The sequence below is a fragment of the Schistocerca piceifrons genome, chromosome X (assembly GCF_021461385.2).
Source record: "Schistocerca piceifrons isolate TAMUIC-IGC-003096 chromosome X, iqSchPice1.1, whole genome shotgun sequence".
NCBI lineage: Eukaryota > Metazoa > Arthropoda > Insecta > Orthoptera > Acrididae > Schistocerca > Schistocerca piceifrons.
The window spans coordinates 56,371,020-56,395,806 of NC_060149.1; positions in this window are offsets into that span (position 1 = coordinate 56,371,020).

Sequence of the window (24,787 nt, forward strand, 5' to 3'; positions counted from 1 at the left end):
TGCCCATTTGACACATCCACCCAAAATTAGTCTAGTGGGATATTAGTCTTATCGATATGTGTTAACAGAAACAGCAAAACACGAAGAATAACCGGTAGTACAGCAGCGACAGTACTGCCCTGGCCCGCGCTGATTGCTACCGTCGTGCACCAGCACTGCTCAAACGCTACCGGAGTTCGTGTTTTACCGTTCCTGTTAAAACATGTGGATAAAATGAGTACAGCTCCGTCTGTTTGATGTTCGTGTACCTTCACGCTGGCTAATTGATAGAGTAGCGCAGTCAGATTTTCGTTATAGATACAACCTCAACCTACAGGTTGGTATTTTCGTGAATGGATTAAACGCAAAATATGTTTAACGAGTTAGATTAGATTATGTTACACAAAAAGAGAAACAAGTAATCTCAGTACCTAGACAGTAGTCGAATATGTGTTTGACATTCTGCAATACATTTTATTTATTTCGATAATGCATAATCTTCACATTATGTGGAGAACATTCTTCATTACATGCCGTGTCACTGTGAATAATCGATAAGAACTTTTTCCGTCCAAAGAGCGTCTCTAATCTAACATAAAATATAAATCTGTAGGAAGATATATGAGGTAAGCTTATTTAAACCACTTACGAAATAGCTCTGCTCCTTCGCAGCATGCTGAAGATATGTTTTTGTTATATTTTGAACCGTAGTAGGTTCTTAGATCCCAGGTATATGAGGAAGTGGTTGTTAATTCATTAGTAGTTAGAATTCGAATATCAGGAATCGGTAAATACTTTGGAGTGTGAGGCTATTTTACTTTCCTATTTAATTCGAGAAAACCGCTTTTCAAACACGAAATAGCCTAAATGATGCTGTACGGAATTGCACGATTAGTAGGAGGATGGCGCAGTAACTTCGGGACGTTTCTTATAAACGTTACTACTAGTTAAACTAGGAAGACTTCATCGCAGGTGCTGACGACTGCACGGTATAATGGTCCTCCTTCAGAAAACAGAATAGCGCGGTGAAGAAACAAAGAAACTGCTTGTCGCGCGCGGCAAATTGCCAGTGATATAGGGAGGCTACTAGGATCGGAGAGATGTCTGGAGCTGAACGGCACGTAGTTACCTAGGACGGGCGACCGTCAAGAGCGAACCAGCGCGTGCGCGAGTAATTGGGGCCGGGCTGTGATTAGGTTACGGCTTCGCGTGTTCCCAGAGTCTTGACGGCCGGCGCGCCATCAATTTGCGGCCGAGCCCATGTGCGCGCGGCCCGGACACGCCGCAGCCACACACGTTTGCTTGCCAGCGGCCTCTGACGGACTTCCCTTCGTCGCAGCGCGCCTACCCGTCCGTCCCTTCCCTTCCCTTCACTAACACGGCCACTTCCGAAAGCCGCTGCCGGCAAGTAAACTCCCCCCCCCCCCCCGCCCCCCTGCGTAGCGCTACGCAAAACGCTTTAAGCGGCAACTCCGTTAACCAGATCGTCGGAATTGAGATAGGAATACAAACGTCTTTTAGGGAAATGATAAACAAGTCTTAGTTAATTTCATTGCTTCGACGGGTGATCGATTGTGTGCAGTTTCTTACGACTTCGAAAATGTTTTTCAGCTTTATGCGCTCTCGTGTCAGAAATAGGGAAGGAACTACTTAAGATCACGCAGTACCTTCCTTTATTCCCCATTATTTTGCGCAGGATATGTCAAGGGCTTTTATAGATTTCGTGAAACTTTAGCTTATCATTTTTTGTTCATTTGTGTGCCCATCATTCCAAATAATCCTTTTGCTACCTGAAAGTTGTAGTAAAGAAACATTTGAAACGAGATACAGGACGAGTCAGCCCAAACGTAATCAGCTTATGCTAAGTTCCATGCGACGCCATCAGGAACGGGAGACGTCATTTTGTTAACAATTAAAAAAAAAATGCAAATTATCATTTCCTTAGGCCCATGGAAGGAATTTTATTAAATTATCTTGGTGCGACATTAAAATAAGTATATTTACTGTCAGACACTGCTTAACCAAGAATCGAAGCACACAGAAGGGGAGGAAGAAGCGAAATGAAAATTCATGGATTGAGAGGCAATGTCATGTTATTTCAGTGATTACAATATGAAATTTGAAAAATATGAGCCGACTTATCAGTATGACGCTGCAGCCCTCTGGCCTGGATGAATGTTCTTATTCAGTTGGGAAGGGTATCACAAAGCCAATGTATTTTCTCCTGAGTCAATCTTGCCCACAATTGTTGTGGTGGTCCGTGAAATCATGGATACTGGCACTGAGCCGGATTTGAGTTGGTGGTGCACACAATACGGCGTTCCTCCCTTGTGCCACTCAGACATGGTCGACCAGAACCATGATTATGAGTGCCGGCCGTTGTGGCCGAGCGGTTCTAGGCGCTTCAGTCCGGAACCACGCGGCTGCTACGGTCGCAGGTTCGAATCCTGCCTTGCGCATGGATGCGTCTGATGCCCTTAGGTTAGTTAGGTTTAAGTAGTTTTAAGTCTGGCGGTCTGATGACCTCAGATGATGTCCCATAGTGCTTAGAGCCATTTGAGCCATCATTATGAGTATTCTGGCCCCCACGTTCTCATGAAGTCCAACATCAGGCCGCTGTCACATATGAATCTCACACAAATCTCGATATTGCACGATTCGATTAGCCAGCCGAATGAAAATCAGAAATGAGAGCCCACTCAAACTCTGCCAGCAGCTGATGACACTGTGTCACTCCAGTATGCGGCGTCACCGAGTCCATCACAGCGATGACTCAACATCTCTCAGAGTTCACAACCCTTATATACACTACGAGACATGGTAATGACACTAAACATGAACAGCACTAATGCACTCTAGTAGCCCTTCACGTGTCCCAGAGAAATGGAACTCTAATCATTTACATTGTCACTGATGTTGTGTGCGCCACAACGTTACATCGACATCCGACTATGTCTTCTGAGTGCTTCACTTTGTCAGGCAGCGTACACTATGTGATCAAAAGTATCCGGACACCCCCAGAAACATACGTTTTTCATATTAGGTGCATTGTGCGGCCACCTTCTGCCAGGTACTCCATATCAGCGACCTCAGTAATCATTAGAAATCGTGAGAGAGCAAAATTGGGCGCTCAGTGGAACTCACGGGCTTCGAACGTGGTCAGGTGATTGCGTGTCACTTGTGCCGTACGTATGTACGCGAGATTTCCACACTCCTAAATATCCCCAGGTTCACTGCTTCCAATGTGATAGTGAAGTGGAAACGTAAAGGAACACGAACAGTACAAACGCGATCAGGTCGACGTCGTCTGTTGACTGACAGAGACCGTCGACAGTTGAAGAGGGTCGTAATGTGTAATAGGCAGCCATCTATCCAGACCATCACACAGGAATTCCAAACTGCATCAGGATCCACTGCAAGTATTATGACAGTTAGACGGGAGGTGAGAAAACTTGCATTTCATGGTCGAACGGCTACTCATAATCCACACATCACGCCGGTAAATGCCAAACAACGCATCGCTTGGTGTAAGGAGCGTAAACATTGGACAATTGAACGATGGAAAAACATTGTGTGGAGTGACGAATCACGGTACACAATGTGGAGATCCGATGCCAGGGTGTGGGTATGGCGAATGCCCGGTGAACTTCATCTGCCAGCTTGTGTAGTGCCAACAGGCCGGCCGTGGTGGCCGAGCGGTTCTAGGTGCTACAGTCTGGAACCGTTCGACCGCTACAGTCGCAGGTTCGAATCCTGCCTCGGGCATGGATGTGTGTGATGTCCTTAGATTAGTTAGGTTTAAGTAGTTATAAGTTTTAGGGGACTGATGACCTCAGCAGTTGAGTGCCATAGTGCTCAGAGCCATTTGAACCATTTTTTGTGCCAACAGTAAAATTCTGAGGCGGTGGTGTTATGGTGTGGTCCTGTTTTTCATGGAGGGGACTTACACTCCTTGTTGTTTTGCGTGGCACTATCACAGCACAGGCCTACAGTTTTGTTTTAACCTCCTTCTTGATTCCCACTGTTGAAGAGTAATTCGGGGATGACGATTGTATCTTTCAACACGATCGAGCACTTGTTCATAATGCACGGCCTGTGGCGGAGTGGTTACACGACAATAACATCCTTGTAATGGACTGGCTTGCACAGAGTCCTGACCTGAATCCTATAGAGCACCTTTGGGATATTTTGGAGCGCCGACTTCGTGCTAGGTCTCACCGACCGACACCGATACTTCTTCCCATTCAGCACTCCGTGAAGGAAGGGCTGCTGTTCCCCAAGAAACCTTCCAGCACCTTATTGAACACCTGATTCAACGTATGCCTGCGAGAGTGGAAGCTGACATCAAGGCTAAGGGTAGGCCTACACCATATTGAATTCCAGCAATACCGATGGAGGGCGCCACGAACTTGTAAATCATTTTCAGCCAAGTGTCTTGACTCCTTTGATCACAAAGTGTATGTGTACCCCAGGTGTTCCACTTCTCTGTTAATTTATTGAATGGCGTCCCTGTGCAAGTGGATATCGATCACTTTTCTCACTTACATACTGCTGTGTGAATGTGAGAATGCATTGCTGTTTGTTTCTGATCTTAAGAATCGAGTCAAGTTCTCGCACGCCAGCATGCTGCGCATATTGTGCAGAAGTAGGGGCGAGAATTAGTCCCACTGGTTCAAAATGGCTCTGAGCTTTATGGGACTTAACATCTATGGTCATCAGTCCCCTAGAACTTAGAACTACTTAACCCTAACTAACCTAAGGACATCACACAACACCCAGTCATTACGAGGCAGAGAAAATCCCTGACCCCGCCGGGAATCGAACACGGGAACCCGGGCGCGGGAAGCGAGAAGTCTCACTGGTCTGGGCGCCTTTATTGAGTAGTATGTGCTCTGTCTCCGCCACAGGGCGCCATATTGCAGGCTGTCAAGGCGTGGCCTCACACATTAGATTAGATTAGTACTTGTTCCATAGATCATGGATACGACACTTCGTAATGATGTGGAAGGTGTCAGGTTAATAAAAGGTGTCTATACAACGTATTACAATACACAAAATATAACATGTCACTTAATATTTTTAATTCTTTTTATGTGTTGGTTAGGGAAATTACCCACTTACTATATCCAAAAATTCATCTAATGAATAGAAGGAGTTGCCATAAAGAAATTCTTTTAATTTCCTTTTAAATGCTATATGGCTATCTGTCAGACTTTTAATGCTATTAGGTAAGTGACCAAAGACTTTTGTGGCAGCATAATTTACCCCCTTCTGAGCCAAAGTTAGATTTAACCTTGTGTAGTGAAGATCATTATTTCTCCTAGTGCTGTAGCCATGTACACTGCTATTACTTTTGAATTCGTTCGGATTGTTAATAACAAATTTCATAAGTGACTATGTATATTGTGAGGCTCATTAAGTAAGTATCTTCAGGATGATCTTGGATGAGCTCCAGTAATTATTCTAATTACACGCTCTTGTGCAATGAACACTCTTTTACTGAATGATGACTTACCCCAGAATATGGTGCCATACGAAAGCAGAGAATGAAAAGAGGCGTGGTAAGCTAATTTACTGAGATGTATATCGCCAAAATTTGCAATGACCCTAATAGCATAAGTAGCTGAACTCAAACGTTTCAACAGATCTTCAGTGTGTTTTTTCCAGGTCAACCCCTCATCAATGCATACACCTAGAAATTTTGAATGTTCTACCTTAGCTACCGATTTCTGATCGAAGCCTATATTTATTAATAGTGTCATTCCATTTACTGTGTGGAACTGTATGTACCGTGTTTTGTCAAAGTTTAATGAGAGCCCATTTGCAGAGAACCACTTAACGATTTTCTGAAAAACATCGTTTACAGTTTCATCAGTTCATTCTTGTCTGTTGAGTGTGATAGCTATACTTGTATTACCGGCAAAAAGTACCAGCTTTGCATCTTCGTGAATACAGAATGGCAAGTCATTAATATGTATTAAGAACACCACAGGACCCAAGACCGAACCTTGATGCACCCCATTCTTGATTGTTCCTTAGTTTGAGAAATCACCAGTTTTTTGCATATTATGTGAACTGCTTATTTCAGCTTTCTGCATTCAGCCAGTTAGGTATGATTTAAACCATTTGAGCGCTGTCGCGTTCTTACCACAGTACTTGAGCTTATCTAGAAGTATTCCATGATTGTGTAAATCATGCTACTGTCAGTCGTCTCCTAGATGTCGCATGTATCAGATACTAATTTATGCTTCACTACAAGCCATTCATATTGGCCATTCATCCGCCTAGGGTTACGTCTGCAACCAAAGAGACGCTGAAACCCGGAACGATTTGATGCATCTGCGAAATACACCACATTCGCGCATTAATATTCCGAGCACAATATTTAAGTAGCCGTATGCCAACGTTAGGCCACTTACACTTCCAGTTGTCACAGAACCCAAGTTCTCTTAACTTCCACCTAGTTGTCGGCAAGTTAGAGAGAGCTGCCGACCAGTTCCAGCCGTCGGGCAGTTAGCCCAAAGTGTCCACGCAGATTAGTTTCATAAATTTGCGTGAGTAACACACCTTTTCACAAAGCAAAAGCTGAGTAAATTTCGTTGTACATTATCTTCTTCTTGCGTATCATGTGTTGCCGCATTATTCTGTTTTACATAAAGTGCGTTGGTTTTAGCTTGAGAAAACTAAATATCTCGAAAACGGCGCATCGTATAGAAAGTGTTCTACGTGAAAAGCCAATATTAGTACAGGTGATATCACTATTTGCTGTAACTGGCCATCTCCTAACCACCCTTGCTGCGTGGGATGGGTCAACTTTGTATTCTCAAATGTGAACCCTCCATTTTACTGAAAATTCATATTCTACGCCAAAAAACATGTACGGTTTGATCAAACCATTGTTTTCATTTCGTGGCAGATAGCGCTGTAATCGACAAATATCATATGTGGTTGTTATTGTAATTAATATCCGTCGAATTTGATTCTACGTTTTATTTACGATGGAAACGTAAGCCTTTGTCTTCTAATGATTCATATTTATGTTAGAAATTCACATTAGAGTTGTAAATTCGATTGTACAGTACAATGCAGTTAGCTGTCTCAATGTCTGGTTACAAACAACGTTTAGCATGATCCAGGAACAACGACGTGGATGTAATAGCATCAGGATGCTTGATATCGGCGAGTCCCTTGCCTCTCACCATTGGGGTGCTTGATTTCGGTGAGTCAGCTTGCCTCTCGCCAATGAGATGCTTGATGTCCGTGAGTATCAATAGCAGATGCCCCGTCACTATCACTTAAAATACACTTTCCCTAATTACAATGGTTGTGGTCAGTATTTCGCCGCTAACTGCGAAGCGGCCACAGCGAGAGTACGGCGGTTAGATAGAAACACACACGGAAATCAGTCACTTTGATGGCGGGGTTCTAGGACGGCCACCGAAGTCAAACATTCCAGGGTTTGGAGACCTACCACAGTCGACCCCGTAGGGAACAGGACACTGCGTTACCATACAACTAGCTCATTTGCCATAAATTTCAATGTCTAGCCATATTCAGGACGAAATTTTCGCTCAGCAGCGGAGTGGTATGAAACTTCTTGGCAGATTAAAACTGTGTGAAGGACCGAGACTCGAACTTGGGACCTTTACTTTCCGCGGAAAGGTGCTCTACCATCTGAGCTATACACTGAAGCATCAAAGAAACTGGTATAGCCATGCGTATTCAAATACAGAGATATGTAAACAGGCCGAATACGGGTTCTGTGGTCGGCAAAGCCTACATAAGACCAAAAGGGTCTGGCGCAGCTGTTAGATCTGTTACTGCTGATACAATGGCAGGTTATCAAGATTTAAGCGAGTTTGAACGTGGTGTTACAGTTGGCGCACGAGCGATGGAACTCAGCATCTCAGAGGCAGCGATGCAGTGGGGATTTTCCCGTGCGGCAATTTTACAAGCGTACCGTGAATATTAGGAATCGTGTAAAACATCAAATCTCACATCACTGTAGTCGGAAAAAGATCCTGCAAGAATGGGAGCAAAGACGACTGAAGAGAATCGTTCAACGTGACATAAGTGCAAACCCTTCCGCAAATAGCTGCAGATTTCAATGCTGGGTCATCAACAAGTGTCAGCGTGGGAATGATTCAACGAAACATAATCGATATAGGCTTTCGGGGTCGAAAGCCCACTCATGTACCCTTGGTAACTGCACGATACAAAGCTTTACGCCTCGCCTGAACCCGTTAACACTGATCTGGACTGTTGATGACTGGAAACATGTTGACTGGTCACATGAGTCCCTTTTTCAAATTGTATCGAGCGCATGGAGGTATACGGGTATGGAGAAAACCTCATGAATCCATGGACCCCGCATGTCAGCAGGGGACTGTTCGAGCTGATGGAGGCTCTGAAATTGTGTAGGGCGTGTGGAGTTGGAGTGATATGGGACCCCTGATACGTCTAGATGCGACTCTGACAGGTGACACGTACGTAAGCATCCTGTCTGATTACCTGCATCCATTATGTCCTTTGTGCATTCCGACGGACTAAGGCACTTCCAGCAGAACAATGCGGCACCCCACACGTCCAGCATTGCTACAGAATGGCTACAGGAAGACTCTTCTGAGTTTAAACACTTCCGCTGGCCACCAAACTCCCCAGACATGAACATTATTGAGAATATCTGGGATGCCTTGCAATGTGCTGTTTAGAAGAGGTCTTCACCCCCTCGTACTCTTACGGATTTATCGACAGCCGTGCAGGATTCATGGTGTCGATTCCCTGCAGCACTGCTTCAGACATTAGACAAGTCCATACCATGTCGTGTTGCGGCACTTGCTGTATGCTCGCGGGTGCCTACGCGATATTAGGTAGGTATACCACTTTCTTTGGCCCTTCATTGTATAAGGGCTCATGAACAAATAGCCCTAAGTCCTTATGATCAGTAAATAAAGGTAATATTACCCATCTATCTCACAAACAGAGGTCCAGCGACAAAGTCGGTAGCACTTCGCAGACACCACACACACAAAATAAAAAAGAAAACAGTGGCCACACAAGAAGCTGCGAATCAACGTGGCCTAGAAATATTTAAAATGCTGTAGTCACCATGTGTGACATTCGACCCGAAACGAGTCAGGCAGAAGCAGCCGGCCGAGGTGCATGCATCGACATGGACATAACCGATTTCGCGCATTTTACGAGCTCCTAACCAAGAGCGAATTATATAGTTTCATCTGTGTGATTTGGTTAAGTTCCTTGAATTTCTGCGTGTTAATTTAATATTATACAGACACAGTTCTCGCGTTTACGTTTGTATCGGAAAGTAAACCGATTTTGTGACACGTTACAAGTTCCAAATCACGAGAGATTTATTTAGTCTCTCCTGAATCCTTTGGTAGTTTAGGTTTTGAATCTCTGTGTGTTAATCTAATTTATTACACACAGTTCTTAAGTTTTCATCAGTGTCTAAAGTAGAGTTCCGTAGAGCATGTCGCTAGTCTTTCCTTTGTCTACGTACTGTATTTTTTCACGGTCTTTGGTAGGGATAGAGACTATGAGTGTTTTGTACGGATGGCATACGAGATGGTAAGACTTTGCTATCAGCTACAGGCTGTGATGGCTTCTGTTACATTGCTTGAGGCTGCAGTGGATGGCGTCCGCCGATCGGTGCGCAACGGTGGCCAGCTCAACTACCTGTCGCACTGAGTGGTTGAGTGGGAGATGGCCTTGGGGTGTGGCAGGTCGTGAAAGACTTCATAGGGGGAGCCGCGCGGGGTAGCCGTGAGGTCTAGGGCGCCTTGACACGGTTCGCGTGGCTGCCCCCGTCGGAAGTTCGAGTCCTCCCTTTGGCATGCGTGTGTGTGTTGTCCTTAGCATAAGTTAGTTTAAGTTAGATTAAGTAGTGTGCAAGCCTAGGGACCGATTACCTCAGCAGTTTGGTCCCATAATACTTAGCACAAATTTTCAATTTCTAAGGGGGCCACACGTAAGGTCTTCCTAGTTAGTCTGACAAACAGGTCCCAGGTGCTGTCTGTGACTGACCCTGTCCCTCAGCCAGATGCAGTCGCTTCTTCTGACACAGAGGGAACCTCTCCGCCTGCAAGATCCGGCAGTCACAGAGGGTGGGATTATTTGTAGTTGGGAGTTCCAATGTTAGGCTCGTTATGAGAACCCTTAGGGACATGGTTGTAAAGGATGGGAAGAAAGCCAATGTACACTCCGTGTGCATACCAGGTGGAGTCATTCCAGACGTGGAACGGGTCCTTCCAGAGTACAGGGCGCAGCCAACAGCAGGTGGAGGCTGACATCGGTACCAATAATGTCTTTCGCTTTGGCACGGACGAGGTCTTCTCTGGTTTCGAGTTCCTCTCAAAAATGGTGAAGGCTGCCAGTCTTGCTTGCGAGATGAAAGTAGAGCTCAACTTTTGCAGCATAGTCTACAGATCCGATTGGGGACGGGTGAAGGGTTTGAATCAAAGGCTCAGATGGTGCTGCAACCATATAGGCTGCAGATTTCTCGATTTGCGCCATGGGGTGGTGGGGATTCGGATCCCGCTAAATATGCCAGGAATCCATTACAATCAGGAGGCGGCTACACGCGTAGCAGGGGCTGTGTGGCGTGGACTGGGCGGTTTCTTTTAGGTTAGAAGTTCTAGGGGAAATACAAAAACGGCTTCAGTCTCAAAGGAAGCAGGTCGAAAACAGGAAAAAGGTAGATACAGTAACCATCGGTATGACTGTATTGGGAAAATACCAGAGCTTCAACTGCTAGTCTGGAACCGCGCGACCGCTACAGTCGCAGGTTCGAATCCTGCCTCGGGCATAGATGTGTGTGATGTCCTTAGGTTAGTTAGGTTTACGTAGTTCTAAGTTCTAGGGGACTGATGACCTCAGAAGTTAAGTCCCATAGTGCTCAGAGCCATTTGAACCATTTTTCAAATGGTAATAGAAAACACTGATGCTCAAAACGTTATAGTCACTAAAAGCTGGCTACAGCTGTTGATAAATTCAGCCGAAATTTTTGCGAAATACCTAACAGTGTTCAGAAAGGATAGGCTAACCACAGTTGGCGGTGGCGTGTTTGTTGCTGTTACAAGTAATTTATCTCGCAAAACTGAAGTAGATAGTTCCTGTGAGTTAGAGTGGGCAGAGGTTTATACCAAATAAATTAACTAACGACGGATCTGATACCCAGTGGTACACAAAACAGGTCAGAACATTGTTGCAGAAACAACGAAATAAGCATGGTAAATTTAAACGAACGTAAAATCCCGAAGATTAGCTACATTTTACAGAATCTCGGAATTTAGCACTAACCTCAATGCGAGGTGCTTATAACATATTTCACAAAGAAATTTTGTCTCGAAAACTGGGAGAAAATCCATAGAGATTCTCGTCATATATAAACTATGCTAGTGGCAATACACAATCAATGTCTTCTCTGCGTGATAGCAACGAATACACTGTCGGTGATAGTGCTGCTAAAGCAGAGTGACTAAAGACAGTCTTCCGAAATTCTTCCACCAAAGAAGGCAAAGTAAATATTCCAGAATTCGAATCAAAAACAACTGCAAACATGACAAGTAGATATCCTCGGAATAGCGAAGCAACTTAAATCAATTAATAAAAACATATCTTCCGGTCCAGACTGTACAACAATTAGGTTTCTTTCAGAATATGCTGAAGCAATGGTTCCATACTTAACAATCATATACCACCTGTTTCTGGACGAAATAGCCGTACCCAAGGACTGGAAACATGCACGAGTCACACCAATATTCAAGAAAGGCAATCGGATAAATCCACTAAATTACAGGCTCATATTGTGTTCGAAAATTATGAATTACCTCCAAGAGAACAGTCTACTGACACACAGTGAATACGGATTTAGAAAACATCATTCTCGTGAAACACAACTAGCTCTTTACTCACACGAACTGTTGAGTGCCATTGACAAAGGATTTAAAATTGATTCCGTATTTCTATATTTCCAGAAGGGTTTTGAAACTGTACCTCACAAGCGACTTGCAATCAAGTTGCGTGCTTATGGAATATGTTTCAGTTATGCGACTGGATTCGTGATTTGCCGCGCGGGATTAGCCGAGCTGTCTAAGGCGCTGCAGTCATGGACTGTGCGGCTGGTCCCGGCGGAGGTTCGAATCCTCCCTCGGGAATGGGTTTGTGTGTTTGTACTTAGGATAATTTACGTTAAGTAGTGTGTAAGCTTAGATACTGATGACCTTAGCAGTTAAGTCCCATAAGATTTCACACAAATTTTTTGATTCGTGATTTCCTGTCAGAGAGGTCATAGTTCATAGTAATTGACGGAAAGTCATTGACTAAAACAAAAGTGATTTCTGGCGTTCCCCAAGGTAGTGTTTTATCCCCTCTGCTGTCCGTTATCTCTATAAACGATTTAGGAGAGAATCTCAGCAGCCCTCGTAGGTTGTTTGCAAATGATGATGTCATTTATCGTCTAGTTCAGTCATCAGATGATCAAAACAAATTGCAAAAGAATTTAGAAAAGATATCTGAATGGTGTGAAAATTGGCAGTTGACCCTAAATAATCAAACTGTGAGGCCATTCAGATGAGTTTACACCATAAATCAATCAAATCTAAAGGCCATAAATTCAGCAAAACACCTAGGAATTACAATTACGAACAACTTAAATTGAAAAGAACACATAGAAAATGTTGTGGGATAGGAGAACCAAACACTCTTATTTATTGGCAGAAAACGTAGAAGATGCAACAGATGTACTAAAGAGAATGCCTACGTTACTCTTGTCCGTTCTCTTTGGAGTACTGCTGGGCGGTGCGGGATTGTTACCAGATAGGAACACGGAGTACATAGAGAAAGTTCAGAGAAGAGCAGCACGTCGGCGGATTCTTCTCACCAACTTTCCACCACCAACTTTCTAGTCCGAATGCGAAAATATTTTGTCGACGCCGACATACATAGGCAGAAACGATCATCATAATAAAATAAGGAAAATCAGAGCTCGCACGGAAAGATACAGGTGTTCGCTTATTCTGCCCCCTGTTAGAGATTGGAATGATAGAGAATTATTGTGAAGGTAATTTGATGAATCCTCTGGCAGGCATGTAAGTGTGATTTGCAGAGTATCCATGTAGATGAAGTATGGCAGAATTACAAGGATCGTCGAATATTTAAGGAAACACACATTTTTCCTCTGGCAATATCATTTGAAAAAATGAGTAATTTTTTGTGGGACATCGCGGAATATTCCCGCTTCAGTCCCTACAGTTTCATGAAGTTCCGGCAGGTGGCGGCCCTATACGCAGCGTTCAAAATGGAGTCTATAACGGAGGTGTGTTCCAAGCAGAGAACCGACACTGAACTTCTTTTGGCACGTAGCCAGAGCATCGCAGATCTTCATAGGCGCTTGCATAATGTCTTCAGAGGCTTGGCAGTGAACAAGCACGGGGAGGTGTTGGTTGATGCGTCTGTTGCCACGAGGTCACGCAAACCTGTCCGATCGGCCGCGTGCTGGCCGGCCGCACACAGCTGACTCCTGCAATGTTGGAACGTGCGACCGCTCTCATTCGAGGAGACCGACGGATCACAATGGAACCCCTAGCTGCTCAACTGGACTCCTCTGTTGATAGTGCCGACACACTCGTCCACGACTGGGTTACTCAAAGGTGCCCTCTGGGTTCCTCGCCACCTAACAGAGGACCATAAACAGGAACGAAGGACGATTTGTGCGAAACTGTGTGCCCGTTGCGAGGCTGATCGTGACATTGTCACATGCGATGGAAATGTTTTCATCATTTGAATCGAAATCAAAACGCTAGTCTATGGAATGGCTCATACTACCTCTCCTCCGAAAAGGTTGTTCGATGCCGCACTCTCAGCCGGTCAAGTCATGGCGACGCTCTTCTGGGACTCTGAAAGGGTTATTCTGTTTGATTCCTCGTGTCCTCCCTCATGGTGCAACGATCAACTCTGACGTGTTGCGCTACTCTCAGGAAACTGAAGAAACGACATCAGCTTCTTTTCACTACAAAAATGTGAACAAACGTATCTTTCTCCATGACAACGCAAGGCACCACAAAAGTCACCACACCATAGTGGAGCTCACAGACCTTCACTGGAATGTTCTTGCTCATCCATCCTACAGCCTGGATCTCACACCGTCAGATTTTCATCTGTTTGGCCCAATGAAGGATGCACTCCAAGGAAGCAGTATTTGGATGATGGCGAGGTTATTGATGTAACGAGGCGTTGGCTCCCACGTTGACCAGTAGAGTGGTACGATGCAAGCAGACGGACCCTCCCAGTAAGGTGGTTCAAATGGTTCAAATGGCTCTGAGCACTATGGGACTTAACATCTGAGGTCATCAGTCCCCTAAACTTAGAACTACTTAAACCTAACTAACCTAAGGACATCACACACATCCATGCCCGAGGAAGGATTCGAACCTGCGACCGCAGCAGCAGCGCGGATCCGGACTGAAACGCCTAGAACCGCTCGACCACAGTGGCCGGCCCTGAATGTTGTGTTGACTGTAATGTATTCAAGTCGACTTCACTATCCTACCTTTTGCCAAGGTAACTATATTTTAATTCCGTTGTAATTCGCATTAATACTTAATGAATGTAACGGTTTCATGTCCTTGTGCACTTGTGTTCAACTTGAAGTCCACAGCAAATGGTAATATACAGGGTATTATAGTGACCATAAAGCACCCATGCCTCATGTATGCTAGTGCCATCCGTGTTTAATAAATTAAATTCATTAAGTGCACATGGAGAATGCTGTTCAGAAAAGGGGATAGTGTCACAGAGAGAATTATGTTAAAAGAAATCTCTATGCACGTTCTTCGCCCCGAAATCACTTTGATGGAAGGGACGATGGACTGCGCAGGAACATGGATTAGAGACAGCCAAACGAAGACGGTAATCTAGAATGAAATTTTCACTCTACAGCGGAGTGTCCGCTGATATGAAACAGGCAAAGGTCCCGAGTTCGAGTCTAGGTCCGGCACACAGTTTTAATCTGCCAGGAAGACGGTAATGTTTACGAAGAGGATTATTGAAAGACTCAAAACAGATCGCTGATCGAGAAATCAGCCCCAACTTTATAGTCAAATTAAATGAACTTTCAGCTGGGACTTCGCCCGAAAACGTAGCTACAGTTAACGATTTAGCGCTTGCCAATAATAATATTCAGTATGACACAGATTGTGAGATGGCTGGATGCGAGAGTGGGTATTGACTGCTTAAGATGTGTCAATACCCATTACTGATATCAATGTTAGTAGTATTAATACTGATCAGCTTTTGGACAGCAATAGTCAAGTCTGCGTAATGTCGAATAAATTGTATCTACAGTTATGTTAAAATCCCTGTTTTGCTGTGAGTAGTGTACATATAATCAGTGCTGTGACAAACGGAAGCAAGCCGATTAAGTGTCGAATATTAATGAAGTTTTACACTGAAGGCAAAGAATACTTTAGTATCCGAGGTTGATTCGGATTCCCCGCCCAGCCCAAGTATCGACAGAGGGAACATGTGACTCGAACCTCCGGCGGGAGGGGTCGCGCAATCAGTGACATGGAGCCTCTAACCGCGCGGCAGTCGTAGCCTTGTTGAAGCAATAAGTATATCATTGACCTGAAGTGATCTGGAGAAATTGCGGGGTATTCGGACAAGGATCAACAATCAACTCCTCCCTTATACAAGTAACGGGTCTCAAAAAATGTCACGTTGCTCATTTAAGAAATGTGGAAAGACTTGCATCACAGATTCCGAAAGCGAAATAATTTGGGTGAAAATATTGTTTTTATAAACTCTTCACCACAGCAGTCGTAGTGGCTGAACATTGCAGAGGACACTTAGCAATTACCTAATCACGTTACAATGTTAGTGGAAGAATTCAACATACCAGATATAGAATGGGAGAGTCAAGTGATTACGATAAACTGTCTGAACAGGAATTCGTGTAAAAGTGGTATAAATGCCTTCACATAAAATTACCCTGGGCAACTAATAAGAGAACTGACTCGTGAGGGTAACGTCAAAAACCTCTTTTTCACACAGAAACTCGACATTTCTGACGGAATTAACATAGAGTAAAGAATTAGTGAACATCTGACGGGTATATAATTCACTTACTACGGGTGTCAATAGGAAATATAAAGAAAGGTAGGAAGATTTTATGCTTAATAACTGCAACAAAACCAATTTCAGTTTATCTGAACTGTCAACAGTAAATTCAATTGTGAGACTGAACGCGTCGAGTATAAACGAACGAAGCTAAGCTGAATAGTATTTTACCTTATGCCTCAGAAAGGTATGTGCCGAACACAGTTTTAAGGGATGAGAAAGACTCGCTGTGGTACAGTAACATTGTTAGATTGCTGGTCTGAAAGCAAAGAAAACCTCACAGCAGACTGAAATGTAGCCAATGCCTTTTTGTCAAACTAAAGCTGAAAGAAGTCAAAATGGACAACAGGAGAGCTAGACTGAAGGATACAAGAGCTAAATGTGAATCATTCAAATAATTCGGATCTCATTAAAAATCCTAAACAGTTTTTGCCTCACATTACGTCAGTAAATGGGTCAAAATAGTCATTCAGTCATCCACGTACCATTCAGCAAGATGACAGACAACAGGCCAAAATAACAAATGTCGTTTCCATTATTTTGATTCACAAGAGAAGCTCAAACTAAGGTTTATCCTGCCAATCGTTGCTCGAACATCAAAATGACAGATACTGAGGTAAGTGACTGCGGAATAGAAAATCAACTAAGATCACTCATGAGAGGAATAGTAACTAGATCTCATTACGACATAAAAATGTGAATGAACGTGCTCCATTTCTAGCAGCAGTCTACGAGGGTGTGCTGGAAAGGAAGGCTTTCTAATTTCTTATATGAAATTTCTTAGAGCTTATTAAATAAAACATGCGTAATTAAAATTCTACATATTCAGTCTTTATTTCTATATATTTATTTCTCAACATAGTAACCATGATGACGAACACATTTCTCCCAACGAGGGACAAGTTTGGTGAAGACATCACTGTAGAAAATTTGTCATTGTTCACAGAGTAACGACCTCACCTCTGCTTGCATCCCTTCATCACTATCAAAGTGAGGCCCTCGAAAGTGTTCTTTAAGTTCTAAAAAACAAATGAAAATCACATGGGGCCAAGTTGGACCAGTATGGAAGCTGATGGACGACAGTGAACCCAAGGCATCTGATTGTTGCAGATACGAGGTCTGTTCAAAAAATTCCGCAACTAAGTCCACAAAATTTTTCTACGCTTACCTTTAACTTATTGTGCATAGTCTCCTCCGAAATACTCTGCTCTACAATGGATACAGCCCTCCGAATGCTGTTTCCACACGGAAGCAGTCTTGATACACTTCTTGCTGCATCGAGGAAGCGCCGTCTGCGAATTTTCTTTAATCTCACCTATCGTTACAAATCTTCGTCCTTTCGGGGGATTTTCAACTTTGGAAATAGAAAAAAGTTCTCAGGAGCCAGATCTGGAGAGTACGGAGTATGAGGCAGCACAGTGATTTCGGTTTTTATGCAACAATCACACACCAACAGGGATGAATGTGTGGGTGCGTTATCGTGATGCAAGAGCCATGAATAGTCTCGCTACATTTCAGACCGTTTCTTTCTCATATTTTCTCGCATGCGTCGCAGTACGTCCGGTAGGTATCATCGATTAACAGTTTGTCCCTGTGACACGAATTCCTGATGAATTAACCCTTCAAATTAAAAAAAAACTATTAGCATGGCTCTGACGTTTGCTGTGTGGCTGGTCCCGGCGGGTATTCGAGTCCTCCCTCGGGCATGGGTGTGTGTGTTTGTCCTTACGATGATTTAGGTTAAGTAGTGTGTAGGCTTAGGGACTGGTGACCATAGCAGTTAAGTCCCATAAGATTTCACACACACTTGAATATTTTTTTCTGACGTTTGAATTGACCTGACGAGCTTTTTTTGGTCTTGGAGAACTTTTCCCGACCCATTGTGAAGATTGAACCTTGCTCTCAACATCATAACCGTGACCCACGTCTCATCACCAATTATGATTCTCGTAAGGAGCATCTCGTTCTCATTTGCGCTTGGCGAAGGTCTTTCTGGTCTTGACTCAGGAGTCGTGGGACGAACTTGGCGGCAACACCATGCATTCCAAGATGCTGTGACAGGATTTTATGACATGATCAAACTGAAATATTACATTATTCTGCAATCTCTCGGACAGTCAGTCTTAGATTGGCACGTATAATTTCGTTGACGTATCTGAAATGAACGTCTTCGGTAGACGTCGAAGGGCGTATCGAACGAGGGTCATCTTTAACTTTCGTTCGGCCACTTTTAAACAGCGTGAACCATTCGTAACACCGAGTACTAGTTAAGTAATCATCACCGTCGGCTTCCTGCATCATATGGCGTGTCGCTTTAAAGATTTTCTTGAGTTTCACGCATCATTTAATGCGGACTCGTTGCTCCTCTAACTCGAAATTCGCAAACTGAGGAACACTGAACAATAACTAACAGACATACAACAATGAAACTTCGGAGAGTTACACATTAAACACAGGCCTGTGCAGGGATGCCAACCGCATTTCGCTCTAACACACCATTGGTGCGAAATTTCCTAAGTTCCTGAAGTTTTTGACCAGATCTCGTGTTGCAGGCTCGTGTGCGGTCTGTCATTGTCATGCTGAAGTAGAAGGTACTTCGTGCGTGAGCGAACTCTTCGCATTCGAAACTCCATCACAGCAAGATGCTTCTAACGCACCGGCAAATTTACTTTGCATACCGCCATTTTACACGCAAAAATTCGGGGCCCACTTAACGGCGGAGGGTTTCAATTGTGCCAGTGAAACGGGAAAGTCTGTCGAGTGATATGCAACATACATAATACCTGAATCGATATTGAGAAGAGGGTAAAAAAAAAATTCGGAGGCACTATTTTTCAGCACGCACTCGTATCTTAGGTCGCTGAATGAACAAAGCACGAATGGAAAAATGCCGAATTAGAAAAATACAATCTCACAAGAAGACTTATTAACAGTGGTTCTTTCCGCGTACAGTTCACGACTGAACAGAGGTACACGACGAACACTCCGCCACACACCGTAAGATTGTTAAGTGTAGACGTAGTTGGCAGAATTTCGACAGGGCGTCTGAGTGAAAACAGCGACGTCGGCATTGTAGCTTCGGAACGACAGGAGGTGGCATTGTTGTGGCGCCGGTGTCGAGGTGGCGAGGAAGGTGCGCAGCGACGCGGACGCTACTTGAACACGTGGTCGATACGGCGCCCACAGCGACGCCGCTGTGCCGCGCTCAGCCGCGCCGCGCCGAACCGCGCGTACAACAAAATTCTCTGCGCCCGCAATTACTGCCTGCGTCGCGCCACAGGCGCACGCGACAGCGCCTTCTTTTTATTCGGCGTCTTCATACTGAACATTGAGGGAGATTCTTGGCCAAATCTGCTCGCTGCCAGCACGTCCAGAGTGAAAGATAGAACCTTAGCTTGACAGCGGCCGGCAATACTTCTTCGACGTTACAACGGGGTGAGATACGCGTTTTATCAGGAAGTGACATGTGCTAACATCCCCGTCTGGAAATAACCTGTTCCGAAATTCTTCGAAGAGAAGTACACAAAGTCTCTGCTTTTGATAGCTAGTTACTGCGAGGGGTCAATCAACCTTTCCCTTGGAAAGAGTAGTTTGCACTGGCTTGTGCACTGAACGTAAAAGTGTGCATCCTGTGTTTTATCTCATCAGATGCTGCTTAGCAAAGCAATGGAGTATTTGTTAAAATAGTTCGCTTATAAACAACAAAACATCTAACTACTGCGAGATATCAAATAGTAGAAAGGAAAACAGACCGTCATAGAATAATGGTATTCACTTGAATTTGATGCAGCGCACGTTCTTTTCATTACGTGTGGGAATTACAGCTAAGTGCCGCAGAGGGACTCGATCCCTGTAGGCAGTGCTTCACTGGTAGAGAGGACAAGTCCTCATTCGAAGGTTTAACTGTCCGCTATAGATGCGGGAGTGGCAAGTTGAAGCGATGGTTCGGTCGATGAAGTGGGCTCGCTGTAGTGCACGAATGGTGCATTTCAAAGACTGGTTTTGGAGTACACTCAATATACTGATGGAGCTAGTTCTCGTAGAACAGAGACTCCAAATAAATTATCTCAAGTAACTTTGAGTACTATTACTGTATTCACATCATACTGAACGAGTACAATAACTTATGACTATCGTTCGTGTCCAAAGGCCCAGTTTTTCTTTTTGTTGTCTGCGGATGTGTACAGCTGTCCCTGTTATTATTCCTGCGGTATTACTTTTTTTTTATACGGGATTCACGAGGAATGGGATCTTCAGAATAAAATGTGTATTTTATTAATGAATTGGAGTTATGAAATTATTACTAATTAGGTGTCAGTCAGGAAAAGTAGACGACAGTTTTAGCACGGTTGGTTCTCGTGAACTGTGGTTTACGTGCCACGTCTGTGTATTTCCTTTAATAAACAATTATTCACATTACTATTAGAAGATACACCACTGTAATTAGATGGCGTATAATGCCTACACATAACGTCACACAGCCTCGTCTTCGTCAGGCAGCCAGATTTTCCAACTCATAACTATTTATGACCGCTAACCACAATCCCAGGATACCCAGAGTGTAAGGAGGACGACTGCATCCCTGCGAGCAGAATGGAGAACTTCATTTTGAGTATCCGCTGGAAAAGTAAACATAGTTAAATCGATAAATCTGAACGAGATAAAAACGAGATTCATGTTGTACACATATTGCTTGGTTGTAGTATCCCACTGCCTCTGGTGGCATGGATCCCAAATTTTAACGCGTACCCTGTATTGACACTATTAGCCTTTACATCTGTATGATGTAGCACATATGGCACTGGTATGGTGTCAATGCGACCCAGGTAAACCCTTTACCGTAGTCACATCCGCTATCCATTTACAAAAAAGTTTCCAATAACAATGGGAGCACATCTACCAGTCGTCAGTTATTTCGTCCGAATTTACGGCTTATACAGGACGTGACAAGAAATGAATGTGACAGGTGTGGGAGCGCAACATGGTAATGTGTTCATAAAAAATAGCATTTTTTGGGTGGGTCGGCCGTTCTTCGAACTTTTGCATGTCATCCGTCAACGCAATCTGATGCGCATCCCACATCGCGCAGCAGTACTCCAGAAGAGGACGGACAAGAGTAGAACAGTCAGTCTCCTTAGTAGACCTGTTCCATTTTCTAACTGTTCTGCCAACAGCTCGCAGTGTTTAGTTCGCATTCCCCACAGCAGTATCCATGTGACCGTATAAACGCATCCTGTACGAAGCAGCTGTCGCGTTGCCTTCAGACTCTTACATTTGTGTGTGCTACTAATTCTAGTTGTCATATTGACATATCTTCATTGGTTGTTCAACGTGCAATGTTGACGAACCGTTCAACACAGTTGATGGAGAATGAAGAAATAGAAAGAAAGTGTGCTGGACACATGTCGGTACGAAAAACCAGGTAATCAGGTTAACGAAGTGCAAAAAAATTCCATCATAAGCAATGCAAATTCTGTTGGGTAGTCGCTAACATCTTAGTACAGACAGAAGAAAGTGGGGGTTTAACAAAATATCACGATATGTTTACACTCAAATCAGTTGTTCTGTAGGCTTGGTGCAACATAATAGCCTATTCGAACGTCAGTGACTACTTCATCATAACAGATGCAACACTTGTGACTGCAGGAACAGAGAAACTATATACTGCAGGACATTGACTAGTCTCGGGACCACTTACAGTATGTAACCGTAACATGTAAGTCGACATGTGAGTATCGTATCAGTTTTCGTCGCCATAGTCAATACGTCTGACAAGCAATTAATTACCCAGGCAAACCATTACGCCGAACTGTCATAGGCAGTGAAATTAGGACATTCTGTCATACGAGACCTCTCCTACTCTTCCCAGGAAAATGTAGAAAAAATTTACGGGGTGAAAAGCGATTCCAGCTTCATAAGCAGAGCAAATTCCATCGAACTGCAATAAACAGAATGCACGTTGTTCCTTGAGTGGAGAGACACGTGATATTCGAAAACGCACCAACTGTTGAGGCCTTTGCGAAATCTGCTATTAACGTAAAAAAACATCGGCACGCCGCATCCCTCTCGCTGACCATCTCTCTAGTGATAGTTCATATTACATCTGCGCATGAAGAAATTTATTCCAATAATGGATCTGAAACCTGCACCTCAACGAAGTAATTGCTCTGAACAACGTAGTACAGTTGTCTATACTTCGAAGTGTCTGAATGAGAGAGAGATTAACATGTTGCTAAATAATGAATAACTATGTTGACCACCGTGTATACCTTTCTGGTTTTTCATCATCCGTCTGAGGACGTGATCTTCTATAATTTTTGGCAATTGAAAATGTAGTCGGCTGTCAATGTTTGTCGAGAAGTTTTTGGTGGTTTTTAGAGGTATACGTGCAGGTACTTTTATTGATGACTGAAGACAGTGTACTGAACAAAATTGCACCAGTATTTACTTCATTTAGTGACTAATAATTATAGACACTACGAGTATTATGTTTTTAGGTTGGTCAGGAAATACAAGTATGCATGGCACAAGTAAGCCAGTATTAATGTTTGTTTTCTCCTGGGCTGCAGGTCAGGTATTGAAGTGTTGACACGTGGACGCAAAACGGGTAGTGTATATCGACAAGTGTAGTCCACTTAGCGGTGCAGTCAGAACTGTGCAGGAAACATCAGGTAGTAAATGATGTGATGTGTTTGAAATAAGACTGTAAGACACAGAGAAACAACTTCTAACACACTACAATGGGCACATATTAACGTGCCAATGAGCACGTTATCTGTACCCATACATCTAAACGCATTCGCTGTATTTATGACCAATGTGTTTCATATTGAATTATGTAATCCTTTACGTTTTATATTCATTCAAAAGTAATTGTTCAATAAATCTTTGAGTAAACGAAATTACGATAACAAATTGCAGCTTTTGTGTTTACAATTACAGATACAATAACAAACAACATTACCCACACAGTTCCACTTTATTCTGATTGCTTTTATTTTTGTTTCCCCCCGAACAAGGGATCTGCACCTACTCATCGTCGCCGATTTCGCCCAGATTTATAGTGTTCCCATGGCTAGACCAGAAATCAAAGAGACAGAACTGGGAGCTTCAGATGACCAAGCGTTTAGAAAAAAATAGCATTTCTGCGGGGATCGGGCGAAGCACAAGACATTTATGCTAACGCTGTTACCAAACTCCGACTGGCCCAGCGGAAAGAGAATGGACTCATAATCTGATACTCGTGGAGAGGGGTCTAGTTTCAACGCAGAACATTTTGTCAACTTTTACGTTACTTACGCTGCAAATAAACCGAAATGATGCTCAGTCATAATGATTATTAATATTTTCATAAAAGGCATGAAAAGGGATAAGGAAATGTCAATAAAAATTTGAGTTTCCAAATAAATATCTAGGAAGGGACTCTAAGGCACAAAAGAGAACCTCGTTCACAAAATTAGATACTTTTACTATTTCACGGTTGGTGATTTGCACGCGCTGGGGGGAAGAAATCGTTCTTTTTTGGCATCTTGCACACATTATAAATGCGGCATTTTTCAATTACACGATGGTTTTAAAGTCTGTATAAAAAACTAACTTAATTTACATCTATAAAAGTTATCTCTCACCGCACAGTGTGGAATCAAACCATGGGTAACGCATAATTTCACCAAATATTGACAATGCGATGTATTTTGGTGCATTCTTCTCGGAGTCTCATTTCTTTTTCTCTCTCGATAAGATAAGAGCAGTTTTCAAGCTTTTTGATCAAATTATTTACGTGATTATAAAAACTGACATCTCAGGGTTTTCTCTAGCGAGTGCATTTGGGGAGGGGGGAGGGACCAAAGAAACACTTTCATATTACATGACGGCAGTCCTTCATCTTCAAAAATGTCGTCGTCTAATTGTGGATATTTTTGTACTCCATGCGAGTCAATTATCAGAAAAAAATTGTTCTCCTGCAAGTAAAACTTCATGACATCGGCCAGAGATTATCAGTGCCCACCGCGAGGGTGGGTGTCGTTTGGTGGCGTTGCGGGAACGTGACACGGTAACGAAGGTACATAAGTGGGCCAAAGACGGATGGGGAATCATTCTAGCGACGACACGGACCGCAAATGGGGAAATCTGCTGACATAAGCGACTTCGACAAAGGTGATATTATTATTACCCAGACCCTGTGAACGAGTATCGCAAAAACGGCGTAGCTGGTCGAATGTTTACGTGCTACTGTAGTAGGTGATAAGCGGTTGTTGTCGATTCTTCACAGAACGGAGGGTGTGGTGGCTTGCCTGCTCTCTCTAAAGCGAATAGGTGGCGATCAGTGGCATCACTGCCGTAAAAGCACAACGCTGGTGCATGCATAACTGTTTCGGAACACACTGTCCTTGTTCAACATGGGTCTCCGCAGCAGGCGACCCTACGTGTTCACTTGTCAGCCCAACGTCGGCTGCAGTGTCCTCAGGACCGTCGAGATTGGACCGTGGATCAATAGAAACGTGTCACCTCGTCGGATGAATCACGTTTTTGCTACACCAGGTCGATGTTCGTCTCCACAAACGGCGTCATCCATGCGAACGGCGGTTCGATATGGGGCTGGCAGGCGGGAGCAGTATTGTGCTATAAGGACACATTCTGCTACGCTCACTTGGTGCCTGTGCTAGTAATC